Source organism: Neovison vison, chromosome 12 (assembly GCF_020171115.1).
Source record: "Neovison vison isolate M4711 chromosome 12, ASM_NN_V1, whole genome shotgun sequence".
Lineage (NCBI taxonomy): Eukaryota > Metazoa > Chordata > Mammalia > Carnivora > Mustelidae > Neogale > Neogale vison.
In genome coordinates, this window is record NC_058102.1 from 117,404,662 (window position 1) to 117,430,053 (window position 25,392).

Sequence of the window (25,392 nt, forward strand, 5' to 3'; positions counted from 1 at the left end):
CCTCTCGCCACCCCCCACCCACCCAGCCACCCAGGCACAGTTCAGATTCAACGAGTTGCTCCCCGTTTTGTGGTTTTTATCTCCTAGTCTTGCCGCGGCCTGACGCGCTCTCGTCTTTCAGGCCCAGCTGCCAACTTTCCATTCTGGGTTCCAGAATGAAGACAAAGACTCACACGCCAAAATGATGCTAGAGCTTTTCTTCCCCCTCCCTTTTGGCATCGGTGTTTTTAAAGGAAACTTGATTCACCTGTCACAAAAAAAAAAAAAAAAAAAAAAGCAACCCACAGAGAGTGCTGTATCAGAGGAGGCAGACAAAGCCTCTCCACTGGGATTCTATTTCAGGGGTGATCACTGCGCGCTGAGAAAGACCAGGAAGGCAGTTGCTCCCAAGGGGGTTGGTGGCGCTGCTCTGAGAGCCCAGGGGACCGTCCTTGAGCAGGGAGATATTCTTGTCCTGACGCATGAGAGTGCCACATTGTGTCAGGCCTGTGACGTTCGCCCTCTCAGGGATGAAACATCCACAATTTGATGATCTCAAGTATAACAACATTAAGACTCAAATATTTTGAATACTTAAATACGGTCTTTTTTTTTTTCTGTCAGCTGTTTTTCTTTATTAGAAATTTTTTTCTTTATTACAATTTTTCTTCTTTTTTTTTTTAATTGTGTTACATTAGTCACCATATAATACATCATTAGTTTTTGGTGTAGTGTTCCAAGATTCTTTGTGTATAACACCCAGCGCTCCAGGCAATCCATGCCCTGCTTAATACCCATCACTGGGCCAACCCAGCCCCCCACCCTCTTCCCCTCTAAAATCCTCTGTGTTTTTCTTAGAATCCACAGTTCATGGTTCATCTCCCCCTCCGAATCCCCCCCTTCACTTTTCCTTTCCTTCTAAGTCCTCTGTGCTATTCCTTATGCTCCACAAGTGAGTGAAACCATATGATAATTGACTCTATCTGCTTGACTTACTTCGCTCAGCATAATCTCCTCCAGTCCCATCCATGTTGATACAAAAGTTGGGTGTTCATCCTTTCTGATGGCTGGTGTTGATTCTCAGAGATGGACTCTGCTGCTTACTAGGTGCTGGTCAAACTGCAAGATGGGAGAGATTATAGAAATCCTCCTTCAAGGTAAACCCTAAGAGAGTCTTAACTATAGGGAATGAACTGAGGGTTGCTGGTGGGTGGCCATGGGGGTAGGGGAGGGTTTGGGGTGAGTGACTGGGCCTTAAGGAGGGCACTTGATGGAATGAGCCCTGGGTGTTAAATGCAAATGATGGATCACTAAATTCTACCCCTGAAACTAATAATACACTATATGGTAATTAACTCGAATTTAAATAAAATCTTAAAACACAAAGCAGAAAAGAAATCCCTCCTTCATGGGTTTGTTGTGAGGATTAAATGAGATAAGAACAAAGATTAGAGATGAGGCACACAGGAAGCAGCACATTGAGGTATTTCATGGTGGGGACTATGGACCCAATCACGTGGGTCAAAAATCTGTTACTATCACTGACTAGCCAGATGAACTAGAACAAGTTATAGGACCTTCCTGTCAGTCCTTCCATTTCTTCACCCTAAATGGGGTGCAAATGATAAAAATAGTGTCTCCTCATAAGGCTGTTGTGGGTGTACAGTGAATTAATATGCATAAATCATCCAGAACCATCATTTACACATAATATGCCCTCTCTAAGTCTATTCAAACTTCATTATAGTACATGTCCAATAAATTGTTTGTGTGGCTATATTATGAGCCTTCAGCTCTTGAACCCTACTTGCTGGCATTTAGATGCCCGTAGGTAGTTTTAGATTGATGTGGTCATCTTTGCCTGTATACAGAATAGACCTATGGCTGCTAGGTCAGAGCTCAGGGAGAGAAGGATAAATCATACACACACAACAACCACTGTATGCTACAGACTTCATGTGCATGGGCTAATTCAACCTTCATAATCACCCTACAGGCAAAAGTACTCTAGGTGAGGACAAAGATACTGAGAAATACTCACTTACTCCAAATCACAAAGCAGAGAACAGCAAAGCCAGGATCTAAAGACAGATGTCTTGTCTTTTTCCTCCTGCCTCAGGAAGGAGCTCAGACTGAGGTCTATCATCCCACCTGCTCAGTCGAAACCCAACCTTCCTTTTGACAGGAAGCAAGGTCTTTCATTCCACATCAGAACAGAGGTTTGGAGATACAGACAAAAATTCCCACTGATGTGTAAGCCTCTGACACAAAATCCTTTCCTGATACCAGATTTGGTTGTGGCAGGAACAAAAGGGCACTGGTCCCAGAAAAGGGAAGCCAGCTCAAATTTAGGTCACGACTTACTGTTTTCCTGGTCAGTTCTGCTTACTCTCAAAAACTCATTTTTAATGTCTGCTCCTGATAGGGGTGCCAGACTTTATTTTTTTTAATTTATTTTTTATTTATTTTCAGCATAACAGTATTCATTGTTTTTGTACCACACCCAGTGCTCCATGCAATCTGTGCCCTCTCTAATACCCACCACCTGGTTCCCCCAACCTCCCACCCCCTGCCCTTCAAAACCCTCAGATTGTTTTTCAGAGTCCATAGTCTCTCATGGTACACCTCCCCTTCCAATGTCCCCCAACTCCCTTCTCCTAATTCCCCACGTCCACCATGCTATTTGTTATGTTCCACAAATAAGTGAAACCATATGATACTTGACTCTCTCTGCTTGACTTATTTCACTCAGCAGAATCTCTTCCAGTCCCGTCCATGTCGCTACAAAAGTTGGGTATTCATCCTTTCTGATGGAGGCATAATACTCCATAGTGTATATAGACCACATCTTCCTTATCCATTCGTCCGTTGAAGGGCATCTTGGTTCTTTCCACAGTTTGGCGACCGTGGCCATTGCTGCTAAAAACATTGGGGTACAGATGGCCCTTCTTTTCACGACATCTGTATCTTTGGGGTAAATACCCAGGAGTGCAATTGCAGGGTCATAGGGAAGTTCTATTTTTAATTTCGTGAGGAATCTCCACACTGTTCTCCAAAGAGGCTGCACCAACTTGCATTCCCACCAACAGTGTAAGAGGGTTCCTGGGGTACCAGACTTTAAAGTATATATCACTATATATGTATGTTTTATATTTTTTAGTATAAGTAGGTCCTGGGTCATATTGGGGACACACTAAAAAATTACTATTTTTTTAATCTGATATTCAGATTTAATAGGGTGTCTCCTCAACCTGAAAGCCTACCACTGAGTATGTCACAGGCAGACAGAAGAGATAAAGATACTGAGCATCAGGGACACCTGAGTGGCTCAGTTGCTAAGCATCTGCCTTCGGCTCAGGTCATGATCCCAGGGGCCTGGGATCAAGTCCTACATCAGGCTCCTTGCTCAGTAGGGAGCCTGCATCTCCCTCTATGTGCTATCCCCCCTGCTTGTGCTCTCTCTCTCAGTCAAACAAACAAATAAAATCTTTTTTTTTTAATTTATTTAAGGTTTTTTTTGTTTTTTTTTTTTTTTAATTTGTCAGAGACAGAGGGAGAGAGAGAGAGCGAGCACAGGCAGACAAAGAGGCAGGCAGAGGCAGAGGGAGAAGAAGGCTCCCTGCCGAGCGAGGAGCCCGATGTGGGACTCGATCCCAGGACTCTGGGATCATGACCTGAGCCGAAGGCAGAGGCTTAACCCACTGAGCCACCCAGGCGTCCCAACAAATAAAATCTAAAAAGAAAAAAAAAAGGATAGTAAAAAAAAAAAGTTACTGAGCATCAGAGAAATAGTCCCAGTGACTTCCTAACCCACAAGCCTATGATGAACTTTGAGCTACACTCAGCAATGTTCGGTCTGGGCCTGACAACAGCATCTTCCACAGAGTATCATGGGACCTGTTGCCCGAGGGAGTGGCTACCAGCTCGGGAGTAGCGGTGGGCATGATGAGAAAGAGTGGACGAGATGGGTCTTCTGTGCTTTTGAACCCGTGTGTTCGTTCCTTGAATGACCACAAACACCCATTTATTATCTCACAGTTTCTATAGATCACGTGTCCACGTGGGCTTAACCCTGCTAAGGGTCTCCCAAGATTGCAACAAAGGATTAGCTAGCCTGGGCTCTTCTGGAGGCTCTGGGGGGAAAAGTCTGCTTCCGGTCTCATTCACGTGGTTGGCAGAATTTAGGTCCTTCTCCTGTGCTTGTGGGACTGACAGCCCTGAGTCTTTGCTGGCAGTCCTCTGGAGGCAGTGGGGTTGGGGGAGGGCACCCCCAGCTTCCAGAGACCACCTACTTCATTGGCCCACTGCTCTCTCCACCTTCAAAGCCAGCACCCAAACGTCAAATCCTGCTCATGCTTCCCGTCTCTCTGACTTCTCCCTCTGCTACATTTCTCTGGCTTTCAGCTCTCCTCTTATCCTAAAAGCTTGTGGAGTTACATTGGGCCCAACAGATAATCCAGGATTATCTCCTTCCAGGAAAGCCAACTGATTAATAACCTTAATTATACCCTCAAACTCCCATTTGCTCTGTAATGTAGTGTAATCACAGGTGTAACACCAAGACCAAAGGTCACGGGGTCAAGATTCTGCCTACCACAGCTAGCTTTGGAAGTCACAACTCCTTCTGGCCAGAGCCGCCAACGTCCCAAACAGAAACGCAACAAGGGCTCCAAGTGTTCACGTACCCATTTCTGGTGCAGTGTAAACTAATCAGGAGAGAGTCAGAACTCTGTTCTGATCCCAGCTCTGCATCTACCAAACCAAGCGAGCTTAGACAAGCTACTCTACCTGTCAGATGGAAAGTACTGGATGAAGAGTTGAGCTTTTGGCTAAACACTTCTGTGTGATTTTCAGGCCTGACCACCCGCAATTACAAAGGCTTTGCCTGCCGGTCCTCCAATGCGAAGCTGACCTCCCCACACAAGGAGGGGGGTTACAGTCAAGGACTCAGGTCTCCCTCCAGCCTTGCTTTCATACCCATCTGCGTTCCTAGCTTGAGCACCTCCATCTGGAGGCCTCTTATCAGGGAGGCCTTGACAGAGCCCTTCCTCAGGAGGTTCTGCCAGGCCCTCCTTCTAGAGGAAGGGAGGAGGCAGCCTGAAGACACTTCTTCTCGATGCTGACTTAGTATTCAGTACTTTTCCACCGCAGTCCTCTTCCCTTCGTGCCCCCACCCTCTGCCCAGCCCCGGGTCCATAAAACTCCAGGGAACTTTTGCTCAGGGCTCCCTCAGTAGTGAGAGAGTTCCCCCACCTGTGCTGATACCTCGGGCCCTGGCTTGGTTCTGTTCCATGGGGAAAAGGAACAGGAGGAACCAGCACGAACTAGCTTCTTTGTCATACTAGGTGGCCACTAAATGTTAGGCTGTTACTTACACGTTGGCTCGTTGTCTCAATCAGTGACTCCAACACCTGGTAGTTGCGCTCTCTCCAGCTCAGCTGAGCCCCTGACCATACTGGACAGTATCGTTGCCTTAGTAGTGACATAAGTTATGTGGCTCATTCATTCATTTATTCAGTAACATTTATTCAGCACCTACGACAATGGGCTGGGCACTTGCTAGGTGTCAGAGATACAGAGATGAGTAAGACCTGTTCCATCATGGCAAGAAGGTTACATTCCAGGTGAGGAATTAGGACAAATTAATTATGATACAGTGTAATTAATTGTCTCATCAAGTGTTTGTTGAAAGCCTCATGTTCTGCTTGAGATACCATATCATGAGTCTTTGAGAGAGATTTGATGATCAGCTTTATTCTACAGACAAGTAAACCAAGGCTCAGAGAACAAAGATTTTGCTCAAGGCCCCACAGCTAGTAAGTGATAGGACAGGATTCAAATTCGGGACTTCTGATTGAAATTTGGCATTCTCTCCTTCAACCCAGCCAGATGTAGGTTCTACAGGGACACAGAGGAGGAGACGGATTGTTCCTGGGGTCAAAGAAGGAAGGGAATGCTGTCATCCTCAGGACTTGGAGAAAGTCAAATGCTACGGATGGTGGTTCCTGTTGGAACATTTACACACTTAACCCTTTTAATACAAAGATAAAATAGAAGTTCCAAGTCAGCCGGAAGCCGTCAGGCAAAGCGCTGCCTTCCCTCTGAGGCAGAAAGTCCTCTGTCATCTCTGTCTGTCGGTTCCTCTGAGCCTGTGCTGGTGACACCCATGCCCCAGACACCGGTGCAAATGGCTTCCTCCACGAGGGTTTTGGAAAAGTCAGGCTTTACATAATGACCCATTAAACACAATGCCTCTCAAAAACACTGGTTCTTTAATGAGGCGGCTGGAGGATGAGAGTCCTATCTGGACATAATGGAATCCATTGATTCCATCTCACTGGCTTGAAGGAGAAAGCCAAACGTGGGTGTTTGCAGAATGCCGGGCAACACTGGAGGGCTCAGCGCTCAGTGCTAAAGGATGGCAAAAGCCGAGTATGATGTAATGGGCTCCTCCCTAAAATATTTCCTCTCGGTTCCCAGTGAGTGTGAAGTTGTTGGCAAATATTTTAGATAAGTGTTCTTGTGTAGATCCATTCACTGCTGCTCTAGGGCTGTGTCCAGACGGACGAGCCCAGCCCTGGCCCATGCCCCTCCAAGGTGCCTCCTGCTTTCTTTCTGTTTATTACATGGCCACTTCTCAGTCCTTCTTCTTTTCCAGGGACCCCAAGGAAAAACACAGCCATCCACAAAGACACCAGAGGCCCTTCCTGTGGCCTTGCATCTGGCCCCTAAGAAATTCTGCAGACACAGAGGGAATCCAAATGGCTTCTCTCGGGTCCACCTCGGATGGACATAAGTCCCTGGTCCCAGTGACTACTTATGATACCCTTTTTCCTCTTAGATCCTAGGTCCTCCAAGACAACAGAGCTTCAAGGTGAGATTAAGAAAGATTGAATTTTATTCCTCCCGGCTTGGTGGTAGCCAAATTATATCCTCACTCAACACGAGCCTTTCTAGTTATGCCATGAGACTGGTATGTATTTATTAGCTGAAATTTTATAAAAATACTTTAAGTTCATTGGGAAAGGGTCCTACAGAACAGGAAAGTATCATGCTGCTCTCACCGGCTATTGCTTCATGATCATAGAAGCCCCCATCCATTTGTGTTTCTTCCCTTCATAAACATCTATTGAGCACCTACTGCATACAGAGTTCTTCACCTGACACCCATGGTGGTACAGATACACAGCCTCTGTCCTTCCAGAATTTAGCCTTTACTACTTAAAATGAGCGGAGTAGAGTACTGGAGAGGAGGAACGAAAAGGTGCCCTTGTCGCCGCGTGGCGGTAGTTCTCAGCACTGTGTCACAAAATGGGACATTCTGAATAACCAAACAAGGCTGATGCCGCCTGAGCCATCTGAGAGGCGAGGCCCTGGCAAGCCCCCAATCCTCTTGCTGGGCTTAATGCACGAGGCTAGTTTGGGGTCTGCCGGAGGCCAAGGGAGTTAATTTCAGGTCTTAAAGTCCCAGGTGGGCACGCTGGGACTTTAAGTGCAGGCATTTTTTATTCATGAGATTCAAAGGAGAGAGCCTGAAATAGTTGACTTTCCAACAGAAGGGCCTGAGCGCCTGGTGAGGGATTGGGGGAGCCACGCCCTGGCTGGGGCAGGGAAAGTGATGACTCACCCAGAACCACTTAGGTTGGGCAGGAAACAGCTGATTCTTTTGTGGCTGGTCTAGGCGGGGCCTGCATTCCCCCGGTGGACAGGTTGCATTAGGATTTTGGCAGGAGTTTAATGGCAGCTCTTTATCTCTCCTCGGTTCTTCCTGGGGTTTTGGGGAAAGAGGGTTGTGCCATAGGATGAGCTAAACAAACGGGAAGGAAATGTGGTGTCCTTGCTGGGCCAGCCCCTCACAGTCCTGAAAGGGGCTGCCTCCTAGGGAGATAAGTGGAACCAGGACACAGCAAACAAAGGATCCTTCCCACACCACTGGCTTTAGAGCTCACCTGGCAAGCAACCTCCGGAGTTCTAACTTTCCAGGAATGGCCAGTGGTCTGAAGACATCCTCCTGCTTGGGCCCCACTGGGTGCAATTTCAGCTGCCCCCCAACCCGTGACAGCAGCTTACTTCCATTCTTGGCATCTCAGAATCCTCACATGCAAAATAAGATGAACAATAGAAAATTACCTAGAAGGTTGTTTGTGAAGATTCATGCATAAAAACACAAAGCACCTAGAACAATGCAGGGTTCAAAGTTAAAGCTTAATAAATATTTGGCTATTGTTACAAGGATATCAAGAGGAAGGCATGCAGGGATCAACGAAGGGTGCAGACCCGAACTGTTACATTATGTCTGGAAGCAACTTTAGTTGTTTAGTTTTAATGCGCCGTAGCAAAGACAAGCGCTTGTAGGAAGTCGCTCTGCACCCTCTGAGCCCACCCTGGATACGGTTCTCTCCTTTTTCTAAACCTGTTGGGGGCATGTTTCCTTCCTGGTCTGGACTCAAATGTGAATGGTACATAAATCACCTGGAGGGGGTTTCTTAGTAAAATGCCGATTATGACTCAGCAGATCTGAAGGTAAGAGAGAATCTGCATTTCTAACCATTCCTGGCTGATGCCGCAGCTGCTGGTTCACAAGCTCCTGGTACGGAGGACCCAGTCCCCTAACCTCCTGTGATGCCGGAGATCTTTAGCAGGTAGATTACTGTGGATTAGCCACTAGCTGCCAACCACACGCGGCTGTGGAACGTGTGAAATGTCGCTGTTGGAAACTGAAGCTTTTCCTTAATTGAAGCGTAAACAACACGTGTGGTTGGTTAGTGACTGTTGTAACAGACAGCATGGCTCCAGACCCTTCTGCCCAGAAGCTCAAAGTCATGAGCTGGAGCCTTGTCAGGGACTACATATTTTACCTGAGATGACAATGGGCACTGAGGAAAAAAGGCATCTAGCTCTCCTCCATCCATCGACACACCCAGCAAATACAGCCAAAGCCTCTGCTCTGGTACATGTAAGTGTTAGTAAAACAGCCTTCTTATTGGCAGATGAACTTCCTGGTAGAGCTGTCTGATCAACTTCCTTCTCTTACCTCCGGACCTGGCGCTTGAACTCTTTAGGACCTGTGTGTTGGGAAAGAAGGTATTCCATTAACGATGGATTCAGGGATGGCCTCAACTGTATAGTTTTCATTTCTTCATTGTTTTTCTTGCACTTGAACCCTTGCTATCCAAATACATCCTAGAAATAAACGTTGTTGAAGTTAGAAAAACAGAAAGTTGAATGAACTTAAATAGGTACAAAGATCTTTATCTGACTATATTGAAAAATAATATGAGCTTAGAATGTTTGATTAGGTTGAAAATTATACCCAAGTCTTTAGCTTTCTTCATGGTTGTTCCAAATAGTCTTTGATTTCTGCCAATGCTTTCGTGGATGAGGGGGACTTGTCACACATCCTGGATAAATAGTGACAGGCCTTACACCCGTATCAGTGACAAATACCTGACCCTGATCCAGAGTCCCGAGCTGGATTCTGAACAGAGGCCAGGGCCTGGTGTTTTCACACTAATATGAAGAGGAAGCCAGCCCCATTTTTCACTACATCATTGTGAGAAATGTGTCAATGTTCTTACCTGCTTTTTTTTTTTCTTTTTTAGGATTTCTTTATTTTAGAGAGCGTGAGCATGAGCGTGAGCCAGGGAAGGGGCAGAGGGAGAGAGAGAGAAAATCTGTGAGCAGACTCCCAGCTGAGCGCAGAGTCCCATGCAGGGCTCGACCCAACGACCCTAAGATCATGAGCCCAGCTGAAACCAAGAGTCGGATACTCAGCTGACTGAGCCCCCCACCCCTTGTGCCCTTTATCTGCTTTCGATATTACATGTAAGAGATCAATTGCAATCACCTCCAAATTGCCTTACTGATTTGAGCAATGACATTTGGCATTTTTTCTGACACTTGGCATTTTTAGTGTGTGAATATTTGGAATCATAGGCAACATGTAGGTGCAAAGTAAAGAGTGGTGATGTTATCTCTAGCTGTATATTGTCTATAATTATATAATGTATATAAATATACTTAGGAGAAACCCTTGTTGCAACAAATATCAAGTTGAATTTAATAACAATTAAGGATGTAATGTCGAGAGTAAAACTTTCAATATCCACATTGTACTTTTAAAAAATACGACAGGAAAAAAAATTATGACAGGGATGAGATATATTGAGAGAGTATCTAATATATGCCTTTATACTTGGCTACCAAAATGTGTGTATTGAGAAGAACATATGCTGAATAGAACGACTCAGTTCTTGTTCACGGGCAAAACGGAGTTTCCTGCCATAATGAATAGCAAAGGGGGGCCCTTTGAAATCAATGTTCACATAGAAATTAAAGTGGGTTTCATTAAATGCCTTCAACAATGGACTAGAAAACATACAAACCTCAGACATTTTGTTTAGTATGACACAGCACTTAATAGATTCAAGATTAACTCTCACATGAGAAAGAATTCCAGTGGGTCAAAGTACAAAGGAGTATTTTTCCTCTTTTCTCTTACTGTCATTGTCTCCCCCCTCCCCTATTTTCCCTTTCTAGCTATTTCTGTTTGTTTGGGTTTTTTTTTACAATTAGAAAGTTTTTCTGTATTCCTGTGTCTATCCCACAACTTCTTCCACTGGAAAGTCGTGTTCTCTTAATTGGTCCTCAGCTGTACCCAGCCCTTGTAAGATGTCATAGAAAGGTACAAAGAACACACAGAGGTTTCCTTCGCACAGGCAATTTAGAATGTTATCTGGGGAGACGACCTTCATATATGAATCAACACGTATAGAAGGAACATAAGTGACTGAAAACCACTCACCAAACACATCGAAAAGCTAGGGGTGGTTGACCACAAGAAGGAGAAGGAAAAAAGAAATCTCCATGGGGATTCAATATGTAAGGCTGACAATTGCAAAGCAACCACAGAATACCAGGCCAATATGTTGAGTGTCGCAGGAGAATTGGAGGCTAAGAATCTGCTTTGCAAGGAGAGTTCATTTAGGCAAAAGCAGTCTGGGCCCATGAGACCACCAAGGTGAGAGCTCCTGAAACAGCCCTCAAGGAAGCTTATACTAATGTGCGCCTACTCAGTATGGACAGGCTGGCTTGAGCTTCTCGCTGGTACCGGGACCCACGGCAGAACATCTGCTTAGGAGAGAGAGACATATCTATACGGATCATATACTCAGGAGTAATGTGGGGGTTCTAGGAGCTGGTGATTGGATATGAAGCAGGCAGAGTTGGGTCACCAGGATCTCAACCAAGCACTTCTGGGTAAGGTTTGAAGCTGTATGTTCCTTTTATTTTATTTATTGTCTTTCAAAGGAAGTGCTGGATAATGTTTTGGTCATGTTTAGGTAATGATCCTGCTTTGTCCATCAGCCTGGGAAAAAGATTGGGCTGAACCTCTTGTGGTTTTCTACAGCACGTTGGGAGTTGTATCTTCCCATTGTGAGGTGCATTCTTCACAAAGCATATTTACCAAAGCATATAATAATTAAACTGACACAAGACAGGTTAGCAGGAGAAAAACAAATGGAATGTCATATGTATCGGAACCCCACAAAAATACAGACTCAAAGAAGTGACCAAAGCAGGCAGCTCTTATCCATCTAAACAAACAATGCATTTGTGAGGAATCCACAAGACAAAGGCATTTGTGCTTGGGGAAGTAGTTAGTGAAAAAGTAACAAGATTTGTTTACACAGCCTTCTTGGCCCTGAATTCTCATTCTCTGATGACAAGGATTCCTTCTCTCCTCCTGGATCAGGGAGGTACCTTTCACATGAAAGACTTATTTCCTGCTTCTCGGGGGACAAAAGAGGATTAGAGTGTCCCTCTTACCCCTGTTGTTTCTTAAGCAACTTTTTTAAAAAAAGATTTTATTTATTTATTTGACAGACAGAGATCACAAGTAGGCAGAGAAACAGGCAGAGAAAGAGGGGGAAGCAGGCTCCCGGCCGAGAAGAGGGATCAAGCCAATGCGGCGGGGCTTGATCCCAGGACCCTGAGATCAGATATACGCCAAATGGCGTATTTTGGTGTAGCATATTCCGCTTCTCTTCAGCAGCAAATGAAAACAAATAGTCGGGCACCTGGGTGGCTCAATGGATGAAGCCTCTGCCTTTGGCTCAGGTCATGATCTCATGGTCCTGAGATCAAGCCCTTCATGGGGCTCTCTGCTCAGCAGAGAGTCTGCTTCCCTTCCTCTCTCTGCCTTCCTTTCTGCCTACTTGTTATCTCTGTCAAATAAATAAATAAAATCTTAAAAAAAAAAAAAAAAGCAAATAGTCAAGGCCTTGGGAGATACAAGAATTGAGGAATAAGAAACCAGAGCGTGGCCTTGATAAATCATAAAACCATAAAGAATAAAAGAGAAAAAACTAAGATCACTTAAAACTTTTAAAAACTCACTGCTACAGTGGGAACAGGTTGAAAATGACAGATGTTGAAATATACAGTAGCTGAGAGGTGAGGTTATGGAGGTGTGTTCTTAAATTCTTCAAGTCTGAGAACTACGGGACACCACCAGGATTGTGCTACTAGCAACACAGACAGATTTGAAATGTTAAAAATTCATATAATTATTTTCTTTACTCATGCAAATGCCTCGCTATCTGCCTTTTCCACTAAACTGATGAATAGACCTTTGTCTCAAGTGTCCTGGAGATACAGCCTTTGTTGAGAATCCCTGAGGGATGGGGAGGAGAAGATGCAGGAGGGGAGTAATATAGTAGTTTAGAAGATAGGATGGTCCTTTTGTTTTGTTTTTAAAGATTCATTTACTTATTTATTTATTTATTTATTTGTGAGAGAGGGAGCAGAGTGAACCAGAGAGAACACGAGTGGGGTGGAGAGGCAGAGGGAGAAGCAGACTCCCTACTGAGCAGGGAGCCCGAAGCAGGGCTCAATCCCAGGACCCCAAGATCATGACCTGAGCCCAACACAGACGTTTAACCAACTGAGGCACTCAGGTGCCCCGAAGAGATTGTTAATGAGAAAAAACAGTGGTACTGGTTTAGTCAGGATTTTCTTGGTTGGAATGGAACTATCGATAGGTCCCTGACTTAGTCTAGCTAAAGCAAAAAGAGGAGGTTATTCAAGGACACTAGAGTATCTTACAGAGCCCAAAGAGAGAAAATGATTGTGGGTCTCAGGAAGGAGCCATCCAGCCTCTGAAAGGCTGGCAGCACCATCTTGTCCCTGCCGGGTACATATCTGGGTCCTTCCTTCCCTTCCCCAGGCCCTGAATCCCACCTTAATCACAACCTATATTATTTTATTTTATTTTATTATTTTTTCAGTGTTCCAAGATTCATTGTTTACGCACCACACCCCATGCTCCATGCAATCCGTGCCCTCCTTAATACCCACCACCAGGATCACCCAACCTCCCCAGCCCCCTCCCCTCTAAAACCCTCAGTTTCCAACCTGACTTTTAGATTTCTCTCCACAGCCAGCCTCAGCACCTGCTAGGGGTTTATTAAGTATGTACCAGCCTGAACCAAATCAGAATATCTGACCCAGAAGTTCAGTTCCTCACCAAGTAGACTGCCAAACCTCGTGGGGCACCTCATACAAATTATCGGGACATTGACAGGGCAAGGGGTTGTCACAAGAGTTTATGCCCACATCATTGTTTTAAATTAAAGGAGGCAGCTATGATTGTTTTGGGATCCTTGAGTGTGATGGCCAAGAAAGAGTTCTTGAATCCTGGCTGGTTCAATGGGTCGAACACATGACCCTTGATCTTGGGATTGTAAATGGGAACCCCACATTGGGTGTAGGTATTACTCAAACAAAAATAACATAGGAAGGAAGGAAGGGAGGGAGGGAGGGAGGAAGAATTTTTGAGATGTTTCACAGGTACGACTTGTAAGTTTACTGAAGTAGCGCGGGACAGGACCCGTGGGCAGAAAAAGTGCACTTTGCTGTCTGAAGCTAGTGGTCATATGTTCATGCCCAAGGGGAAGGGGACGTGTGGAGAATATTAGATCATAAATGTCTTCTTCAAATTTTTACTTGTAAAACTACTTTCGCAAGATTTCTCTGGTGCTTATCATTCAGTTCAATAATTGGTGAGATTTACAGGCCATCATGAGACCCTCTAAGAAGGTAGCAACCAGCTCCTCTTTGATAACGTATGAAAAGTATGTAGGCTACAGGTTAGCCTGGGGAACTAACAGGTGAACAATTTTCCACCTCTATCCCCCATTATAATGACATGTAAGTCCATATTCCTAGGTAGAAAAAGATGAATAATGACTACATGTGACACTGCATAGACGCAGTAGTGTTTTGTCTTCTCTTCAATGTTCTCCTTCATGTTAACTATTTAAGCACCAAGTTGTGCCCTTCAAAGTCCTCTTCTGGCCCCCAGCTTGATGACTTCAAGGCACAGTTTGATCCCAGCTTGATCAAGAGCCGCCTCCCTCTTTGTCAGACTTCAAAGAATTTTTGTTTTCTGTCGTGGGTTTCTTGTAAGAAAGGGTAAGACAATGGAACTCCAACCTTTGCCTTCCAAATCCCCTCATCATCTGTGCTTTTGCATCACTACAAACTTCAGTGTTCTGTCCTCTTTTTATTGTGCAACTTTCCACACACTCCTACCCAGAGACCAGCCTTCCAAGAGGGGCAGACCTGTCTCCCGTAAGCTTAAAGGATTAATGAACAAGAACAGCCCTATATAGTCCACGTTTCTCGGTCCCGTGCAAGGACTCCCTGGGTGTGCTACCTTCTGCTTTGAGCTATACTCACCATTGTTTCCTGTACTGAAGGCGGAGACCAGTAGTTCCCCACCCAAAGCCATTGTGCTGCAAGGGCTCCCTTTGCCCCAGTGGTGCACACCATAGCCTTGGGCTCAGTCCTGTTGGTTCCCAGGGGTCCAGAACACTGAATGTCTCACCTTGAAAGGGAGGGTGTGGAGCTGCTGTGGTGAGAACAAAATTTACCTCTTTGCTCCTGACAACGAATGCCTGGAACATTCTGTGTTGTTCCATGTCAAACAACTCAAGTTAAACCACATATTATCCCTAAGACAGAACTTTGAATGTTATGGCATGTTGAAGGGAGTACGTAAGCGCAATATAAACAAACTGGTCGTGAAGGAAACTTTATGTTTTAATTTGGTGGAGTGTTGTGGGTTTGTTTTTTTTTTTTTTTTTTTCAGTTTGGTTGACTCACAATCCTCAGCTATTTAGAAAAAGAACAAAAAGGAGCAGTTTCCTGATCCCCTTGATAACAATTCTGGGCCTCCACTCTCTTTCATGGTCCATGGGACTGAATTTAAATGCCAAAACACTAGGTTTAAAAATAAAAGAATGCACTAAAAAAAGGCAGGGCAAGATTCTATTTTTTTAAAAAAATAAAACTTGAAAAGTTGACTTGAAAGAGATTCCATGTGTCAAGTTGCCTGAGGAAGTTTATCAAATTTTTATCCTTTGTTTTATTTTTGCTTTGGGCAAGAAGCAGTCTAGAATATGAATTTGATACCATCATTAGTTGGGACTTTGTATTCTCTTTCATCAACAAGCAATTTTGTTTTCTACGTAGTTATAACTTATTTATAAAGGGAAATTTTATAGAGACCTTTGCTTACCAAGCATAGCCCGAGAGTACTTCACACTGTATTTCTGGAAACCTCTTGTTTTCTTATTAAGATCTGCCTAAGAAAACTACATTGATGGATGTGAAAGACTTTAAACTTCATTATGGGTCATCACCTTAGTGGGGAAAAAGGAACAAGGAAAAGAACTTTCTGTTGGAGTGATCATTTTACATCAAAATCATCTTAACTATTGCTTTTTTTTTTTTTTAAAGATTTTATTTGTTTATTTGACAGAGAGAGATACAGCGAGAGAGGGAACATAAGCAGGGGGAGTGGAAGAAGGAGAAGTAGGCTCCCTCCCAAGCAGGAAGCCCGATGTGGGGTTTGATCCCAGGACCCCGGGATGGTGACCTGAGCTGAAGGTAGACGCTTAACAACGGAGCCCTCCAGGTGCCCCTTATCTTAACTATTTCTAAGGGAATTATAGCTTAAAAGAGAGCAAATATCACATGAGTTGTCTTTATTAGCATGGGGTTTCCTTTGTAAACATCTTACCACAAGATCTATAAATAGCAGTGAAGTCATTTGTCCGTACCTGGCCCAGCAGTATCGCAAGGATGATATTTGCCTTTGTTGGCTTCCTAACATATTTCATAAACATTTTTCTCTGGTTGTCCGATTCTGTCAGGGAACCCCACCTTGGTGCCTCATTGCACCTGCTCAAGGCCATCAAAGCCTGTGACTTTTATGTGTATTTATTTGCTTCAGATTTGTTTAACCCTGACTTTTTATCTCCTGATAAATATATGCTCATTAAAGAAAATATTAGAAAGTACAGACAAGCGAAATAAAAGTCACCTGGAAATCCCTTCTTCAGCTGGAATGATGTGGTAGGCAAGCCTTCAGCTGTGACGTGGTGAGGCTGGAAGAGGTGGTTTGGCCGACAGCAGAGTGGCAGAGGGACTGTAGAGTCTCCCATCCCCCTCTGGTGAGCATGGAAGCAGCTGTGTATGTGTGTGCGCGTGTGTGTGTGGGGGGGGGGATGCTTGGCTCCTAATAAGTTGGGGAAGCTCAACACTCAGAGGTGGAAAGAATCCCAAGGAAGGGGTGTCCACCTGCCCAGAAATGGAGCAATCAACTATAACCCTGTGACAGGATTATATTTGGGCCCCAAAGGGGAGAAGCCACATTATGCCATGTGTGATGGTGCCTGTATAGGTGTGTGTGGTTTTTTTTTTTTTTTTTTTTTAAGATTTTTATTTATTTATTTATTTGAGAGAGAGAGCTTGTGAAAAGAGAGGTCAGCGGGAGAAGCTGATTCCCTGCCTAGGAGGGAGCCCAATGTGGGACTCGATTCCGGGACTCCAGGATCATGACCTTAGCCAACTGAGCCACCAGGTGCCCGGTGTGTGTGATTTTTACTGAGGGCAGCCCTTTAATTGGTGTCCAAGGCTGTAGTTCAGGGAACTTCACGCATGAATGACAGAACAGAGCAAAATTTTGGTTTTGGTTTTGGTTTTTTTTGTTTGTTTGTGAAATGGTTTTTTGACTGATTTCTCAAATATTGAACTATTCTACTGATATGCCAGGGGGGTTCCATTCTGTCTCATAACTGATTGGCAGGATAGAATGAAGAGAAAGGCCTGTACACAGATATACTGGAGAATTACTGAGAAAAGGAGCTCCTAGGGGCGCATGGGTGGCTCAGTGGGTTAAGCCGCTGCCTTCAGCTCAGGTCATGATCTCAGGGTCCTGGGATCGAGTCCCGCGTCAGGCTCTCTGCTCAGCAGGGAGCCTGCTTCCTCCTCTCTCTCTCTCTCTACCTGCCTCTCTGCCTACTTGTGATCTCTCTCTGTCAAGTAAATAAATAAAATCCTTAAAAAAAAGAAAAGGAGCTCCTAGAGTCAGGGAAGTAATCAAGTTCCCGAAGCCACAAAGCCCCAAGGTCTTTCCAGCCTAACCCCCCACCCTCCGCGATATGCCGTAGGCCTGGCCACGACTGCAGCCTCTCCTTGGCCACAAGCTGTTGTGTTTAGTTTTTCGTTTGTGCTAAAATTTAAAAGCATTTCAAATGAAAACTTCCAAAGATAAACATAAGTAGAAAGAACAGTGTAATTAACTGCCAAGTACTCAGGTCCAAGAACGGTCAGTGTTTCCTCTAGACCACCATCTGCTCCAAAAATTATTCTGAAGAAAATTCTAGACATCACATCACTAGATAGATGGCAGGTTGATCAATTGATTGATAGATGGATATAGATCTTAAAAACAAGTCTGCTCAAGCTGTCATACAGTGTGCTTACAGGACCGGGTGGCTTAAACCACAGAAATTATTTTCTCCTTGTCCTGGAGGCTGAAAGTCCAAGATTAGGATGCTGGCTGGCTGCTTCCCAGTGAGACCTTTTCCTGACTGGCAGACAGCTGGCTTCTCACTGTGTCCTCGCATGACTTTCTCCTCTGGTGCACTCCTGTATCTCTTCTTCTTATAGAGACACCAGTCCGATTGGATTAGGACGCCATCCTACGAGCTCACTGAATCCTAATTACCTCCTTAAAGGCTCCACCTCCCAATGCAGTCTCACAGAAGTTAGGGTTTCAACATATGGATGTGGGGGGACATAATTCAACCCAAACACAGAGATTTTTTTTTTAAGACTTTTTAATTAATTAATTTATTTGAGAGAGAGAGCATGAGTGAGAGGCAGAGAGAGAATCAGGCTTTCCGATGAGCAGGGAGCCCAATTTGGGACTCGATCACAGGACCCTCAGATCATGACTTGAAGCAGAAGGCAGACGTTTAATTGAATGAGCCACCCAGGCGTCCCTAGAGATTTCTTTTAACATAAATATAATACGGGGCCAGTCAGTTGGGACTACCAACTCTTGGTTTCGGCTCATGCTGTAATCTCATGGTTGGGAGATCGAGCCCTGCATCTGCTTGAGATTTTCTCCCTCACCCTCTGCCTCTGCCTCTCCTGCTCTTGCTCTCTCAGATAAATAAATAAATATTTATAAAAAATAATGTAAATACAATACCACTGGGTCACCTGGGTGGTTCCGTCAGTTAAGCATCTGCCTTTGGCTCAGGTCATGATCTCAGGGTCCAGGGATAGAGCCCCGAGTCGGGCTCTCTGCTCAGCAGGGAGCCTGCTTCTCTCTCTCCCTCTCTCCTTCCCCTGCTCATGCTCTCTCTCTCTTGAACAAATAAAATCTTTAAAATAAATAAATAGAATAGATACCATACAATACACACAATATACAATATCACACCTAAAAATAGTAACAATAATCTCTTAAAATCAAATATTTAGTCAAAGTTAAATTTTTGCAATTATTCTTACAAGCATATTTTATAATGGCCTCAAGGTTTCATGTTAATGATGATAGTCTGCGGGAACATCTTGTTCTTAACTTTAAAAATCCATCAGTGAGTGTGCATTTATTAAACACTTACTATGTACTCAGCATTCATTCTATACATCATGAGGAGCTAAATGCCCATTCAGGAAATGGTAAGTAATGGGGTCAAGTAGTTAGATGGGGCCAGACACCAAATGATATTGAAAAGCATTAAAAAAAAAAAAAGGCATTGCAAAATTTAAACTTGATTTGGTTAAAAATCAACCTCTGAAGATTTTTGAGCTTTGAGGAGACAGGAAGAACTTCATTCTGAACTTCAGTATCTCCAGTGAACGACCACATGACAGTGACAATTTCCTTTATCTCTCATTATGCCTGACCCCTAGGCTGGTTGAAAGATCAAGTAAAATAACAAATGTTTTATACAAACTTCTGTTCTGATGATAAATGTATAAAGGTCATATTTAGTTTATAGAAATTTGTCATTATAGTCAACTGATTAGAAAACAGATTATCTGCAAAGCAAGACTTTAACTATGTATATAAATATATTTTAATATTCAATAAGAGATTTTAGTTAGCAGTTTTTAAATGGTAAATAGCCATATGATTAATATAAACAAAATCGTCCTCAATGGCCAGGAGAGAGAGAATGAAAGAAATTATCTTTAAAGATATAGAAAATAAAATTTTCTGACATTTTCTAAATATGCATTTAAATTTTTTCATTGTATGAGTCTTAAACAATACCGTAAGAGCTAAGTACGTATATAGGCAAATGCCATGTAAAGGAAATTTAACTTGAGTTATTTTTAGCTAAATGCATAATAAAATAAACCTAAGACCTCATTACAGGCTAAGTTATTGCAAAGATATAAAAATGGAGCTATGGTTGGCAGGGATGCATGTGATAGAGTTTTGAAACGCTTGTAATCTATGAGTTAGTACCTCTGGAATGTTGGAGAAGAAAGAATGGCAGTAATCAATCCAAGAGGACACAAAGGCATGTGCTCTGTGAGCTGTTCCAAGTCTATTTTAGCAAGTGCACTTGTCTCCAAAATGAAAGATCCTCTCCAAATGGTGAAAGGCATCTGGATCATACAAGGGGATTTTTGTTGTTGTTGTTGTTGTTGTTGTTTGGTTGTTTTTCTTTTCTTTTCTTTTCTTTTTTCTTTTTTTTTTTTTTTAGTCATTTCAAATCCAAAGAGATTCTCCAAATTTCAGTAAAAGGAACAATTTTCAGCCTTTATTGGGACTAGGTTTATCATTAAAATACTGTCATTATTTGTTTTTAGTATTATTAAATGAGGATATTCCATAAAAGCACACAATTCTGATTACTATAAAAGCAGAAAATAGCACATTTGAGACTTATGTTTGAGGTTTGTGTAAGACTATTTTGTCTCGTGATTTGCCAAAAGAACTCACAAGACTCAATGGCAGGTTATACTTAGGGACAAAATTTATTATAGCAAAGTATCCTGAGCAAAAGCAGAAGGAAATAGATGTGCATCGGGGGAATCCCGAGAGGTTCAACATAGTCTTCCGATGTCCTTCTCCATCCGAGAACATACAGGAGCACATTCTCTCTGGCAGATCTATCTGGGGCATAGGTGGAATGTCTCTGCCTAGGGGAGTCCATCTGAGTGTCAGAATCCAAGGCCTTTACTGGGGGCAGTCACGTAGGTAAAATCTACTACACAACCAGCCATGGCAACCAAAGGCAAGACTCATCATCATTCTTGAGATTTTCGAGACACAACTTGACCAACCAGCACAGCATGGTCCATGGCTCCAAATGTATACAACAAAATTATCAATCACTAACATAAAAAAGATCCCAGGGACCACATTGGTCAGTTGGCCAAGGATCAATTATGGCTCTATTGGAGACATAGAAGGAATAAGTGTACAGACCTGCTGGTAATTGGTACGAGCCAAAGGGAGTAAGCTTGCAAGATAGTGTTACTCCTGAGAGCGTGCCGTATATGCTCCCGCACTCTTCCTTTCCTGAAGTTTTCCCCCCAGCAAGACTGTCTTCCACATCCTTTCCTGTCTTCATTTCCAAATTCCATACGCCCTTTAAACTCCCAAGGCATTGGGACACACGCAGACACCCTTGCCGGGCTGGTAGCCATCATCCGTGCCATCGGTACCAGCTACAGAGTTTGCAAAGCCTGGTGAGAAAATGAAAATACTGGACTGGGGCGCCTGGGTGGCTCAGTCTGCCTTCTGCTCTGGTCATGATTCTGGAGTCCCAGGATGAACCCCGCATCAGGCTCCCTGCTCAGCAGGGAGTCTGCTTCTCCATCACCCTACTTGTGCTCTCTCTCACTCTCTGTCTCTCTCTTAAATAAATAAATAAATAAATAAAATCTTGGAAGAGAGAAGATACTGGGTCACTTGTTCAAAAATTATTTAAAATTTCGAGACAGTGACAGGAAAGCTTTAAACCAAGAGAGAGAGCTGGCACAGGGGGCCCAGTAGAGCTCCACAGGTCGCACATCCATGAAGCTCATCCTGAGTGTAACAATTATCTTCCGGAGATGTGCCTCTTCCCAGAGGTCAAATTACTGATCAAAAGATGACTTGATGGGGCGCCTGGGTGGCTCAGTGGGTTAAGCCGCTGCCTTCGGCTCAGGTCATGATCTCGGGGTCCTGGGATCGAGTCCCGCATCGGGCTCTCTGCTCGGCAGGGAGCCTGCTTCCCCGCACCCTCTGCCTGCCTCTCCATCTACTTGTGATCTCTCTCTGTCAAATAAATAAATAAAATCTTACAACAAAAAAAAAGAATATACATTTAAAAAAAAAAAAGATGACTTGATGATACCCTCTAGGTCCATCCATTTGTCACAAATGGCAAGATCTCATTCGTTTTTAAGGCAGAGAAAGGTAAGTACTATATGATTTCACTTAAATGTGGAATCCAAAAAGCTAAGCAAATGCAAACAAAAAAGCAGAAACGGTTCTTAAATATAGAGAACTGGTGGTTGCCAGAGGGAAAGGGGATTTTCTCATGCCTGGAATAGGGGAAGGGCAAAAGAGGTGCAGGAGATTAAGAGGTACAAACCTCCAGTTATGAAATAAGTAAGTCACAGTGTTGAAACATACAGGGGAGGGAGAACAATCGAGAATATTGTAATAATGTCGTATGGTGCCGGATAAAGACTACATTTATCATGGTGAGCACTGAGTAATGCTTAGAATTGTCAGATCAACGTGTTGTACACCTGAAACTAATATAACATTGTATGTCAATTACATTTTGTAATTTAAAAAAAGAAGAAGACGACAGATAAAGGAAAGTGACTGTTGCCGAGAAGCTCTTTGGGCCCCCTAATTTCAGCGGGTGGGTTTTCTTTTCTTTTCTTTTTTTTTTTTTTAAGCGGGTGGGTTTTCTACTGGTATTAGACAACTTAGGAAAGTATGCTCACTTTCAAATTAGATCACTCAGTCCTCTCTGGCAGTGGGACATGGAAGTCACTTAGCCTCCCAGACTCTATTTCCTCCAGAATGACAATGACCCTGAGTTTATGCAGCAGCTCAGAACGTTGAAAGAGCTAATGTCCAGGGAGGGACTCTGTAAACCAAAGCTATGCAAATGTTATTAGCCTTCTCTCTGGAGGTATCTCCTTCTAGATGATGAGTATTGGTTATTTCTATTCCCTGGACAATACTCGAGACACACTGGGCAGTACTTCTTTTTTCCAATCTTTTCTTCCCAGACACTAATGTTTCTCTTGTAACAGCATTATAACATAACCTCATAAGGTGTTTCCCCAAGTCATAAAATACAGTGATCACTGATCTGTCAGGAGACATGGATACATTCTATCGTCCAAGTTGAGTATCTTCTGTGGATGCCTAATCTTCTGTACTTTATGTTTTGTTCCAATGAACTTCAAATCCAGAGAGTGTCATTTTCAAAACTCGTCCTAAAATGTGGGTCCGTCACACTTTACAATACCTGCGGTGGCCTATGTTCAGAGTACATGTGGCTCTTGTAATCTCTGAGCTTCTTAATGACTGCTCTGTATGCATGAAGATCTTGATAAATATTGTGCTAAATGAATGAATTAATAAAGGAATGAATAAAGGGAAGAGAAGCTCAAAGTGTGGAGATACCAAAGGAATTAAATGCCGAAATCTCTTCAGGATCACCAAACATGATTTCTTTGATATCAGAAATAATTGTTTTCCTAGTTGCTACCTAAAGACTTCCAACACACAGACATTTGTCGTGGATAGTCACAGTCCTTGATCCCAGGAAAAATGCAGTCCTGCTGGGAGCAGCTGCCTGGGCTGATACAGGATGGAATGAAGTGAGATGAGTCACAGATCAGTCAGTTACAAACCGGCCTATCCTGGATGCGATCAGAGCTCCTGCTTTGGGGTTCTGAGTCTGTTTTGAAGTTGTCAAAGGGATCATCCTAGAGGCAGATCTGGAAGTCTATGGTGCTATTACTCCCTGATTTTCCTCCTTCCTCCGCATTTCCCCCACATTTCTTCCCGCACCATAGAACAAACACAGAATCATGGCCACTGTTGAACTCTCTTAGGCCAGATTCAAACCATGAATCATCTCTAGGACTGTCCCCATTCCCATGGAACGCAGGCGTTGAACAGGTCGTCTTAGAAGAATAGCGTGGGACTGAATCCTTGGCTCTGAAAAGACTAGACTAGCTTTTGGAAGCAGCTTAAAGGAAAGAAACAAATGGTTTTCATTCCAAAGTTCTATTTTTTGTATATCTTTGGGTGGAGTGTCTTGATAAAAACTCAATTAATGTGGGTGGTCATACTGAGTAGAACCCCCGCTCCGGTCAGCTCACAGAAGTGGAGCGCACAAGTTCAGAATGTGACTGGGATCTCTCAGATAAGTCGCTTTGCCTGAGGATTTGGAGACTACCCAAAAAATTTCAATAAAAGTAAACTGCTTGCTCTGAAAATGAAAGTGTTCAATTTTTAATGTTATGAAAGAAATAATGGAATGACTCAGAGCATTCAGTTTTAGGATGATTCAGAAACCCAAAATTGGGGCGCCTGGGTGGCTCAGCCGGTTGGGCGTCTGTCTTCAGCTCAGGTCATGGTCTCGGGGTCCTGGGGTCAGCCCCATATTGGGGAGTCTGCTTCTTCCTCTCCCTCTGCTTGTGCGCTTCCTCTGTCTCTGTCAAATAAATGGATGGAGTCTTTAAAAAAAAAAAAAAAAAAAAAAACCAACCCAAAACCCAATATGGTTACAACACTAGCCCCTAAATGAAGCGGAATTCTCTTTGAACAAGTTAAAAAATCTTTGTTGCTTGTGCTCCAGGGTCCCAAGAAAACAGAGTGAAAATGATTAAAGCATGTTTTTTGCAACATGGACAGCACTCATGATTTAGGAGGTGATCCTCAGCCCCAGAGAGCTCCAAGGCTTCAGCTATGTACCACTTTCCTTAAATAGAATAATAAGTCAAAACGGGTCACTTTGGAGGGGTTAATGTTTCCTAGGGGTGGATTTAGAGAATAGAATTTTTAGCAGTTAGAATGAGATTTTCCTTCTGGCTGTAAGGAGTGGGTTTTCTCAGCTAGGCAGATGATGAAAGTCCCTGCTATAGCAAAAGGAGGGTAGAGTAGTCACATCCTATGTTAAAATGGCAGAATCAGAATGAACTCTGAGTTTAAAAAAAAGACATATTTTCTAGCTCTAGCATTCTTAAACCTTTGCTCTCACCACCACGACAAGAGCAGTAGACTTACTCATCACAACTTTTGGTCCCTGATATTATTCTCCACAGAAAGGAGAAGGGACTCATGCAGGGTATCTCATTCCACGTCTTGGGGCAAGAAAAATCAGGATGGTTTTGGAACATCACATCTTGCGAAAAAGCAAGAATGCCTCTAAGGATTCCAGAAGCAGGCGTAAAGGGCAACAAAACTTTGAATAGTCTCCTGCCCTGAAATAGAGCCTCAGTGAACAATAACTGTTATTGTTAATGTAATTAGGACAAGTTGAATCTATGAAAGGTCATGAATTTATAATACTCTAAAAGAAATACTAACATGTATTATACAAAAGGTAATTGCAGGGGCACCTGGGTGGCTCAGTGGGTTAAAGCTGCTGCCTTCGGCTCGGGTCATGATCCCAGGGGCCTGGGATCGAGCCCCGTGTCGGGCTCTCTGCTCCGCGGGAAGCCTGCTTCCTTCCCTCTCTATCTCTGCCTGCCTCTCTGCCTACTTGTGATTCCTCTCTCTTAGTCAAATAAATAAAATCTTTAAAAAAAAAAAAAAAGAGTCAGGTAATTGTAGTACAGAAACAAGGAAGCAGAAGAGGATATGATTTATTTGTATCAATTGTGATAAATGAAAGTGTGTAAGTTTTTCTTCTTTCATTAAATTTGTGCATATTTATAAAGAATGGATATACACTTGCTTCTATCTGTGTGGGTAAAAACAGTGAATACAAGCAACTGTGAAAAGTCCCAGAAATTGTGGAGGCTATACAAGGACAGGAAGGGCTACTCATTTCTAGTGGTCACACATAA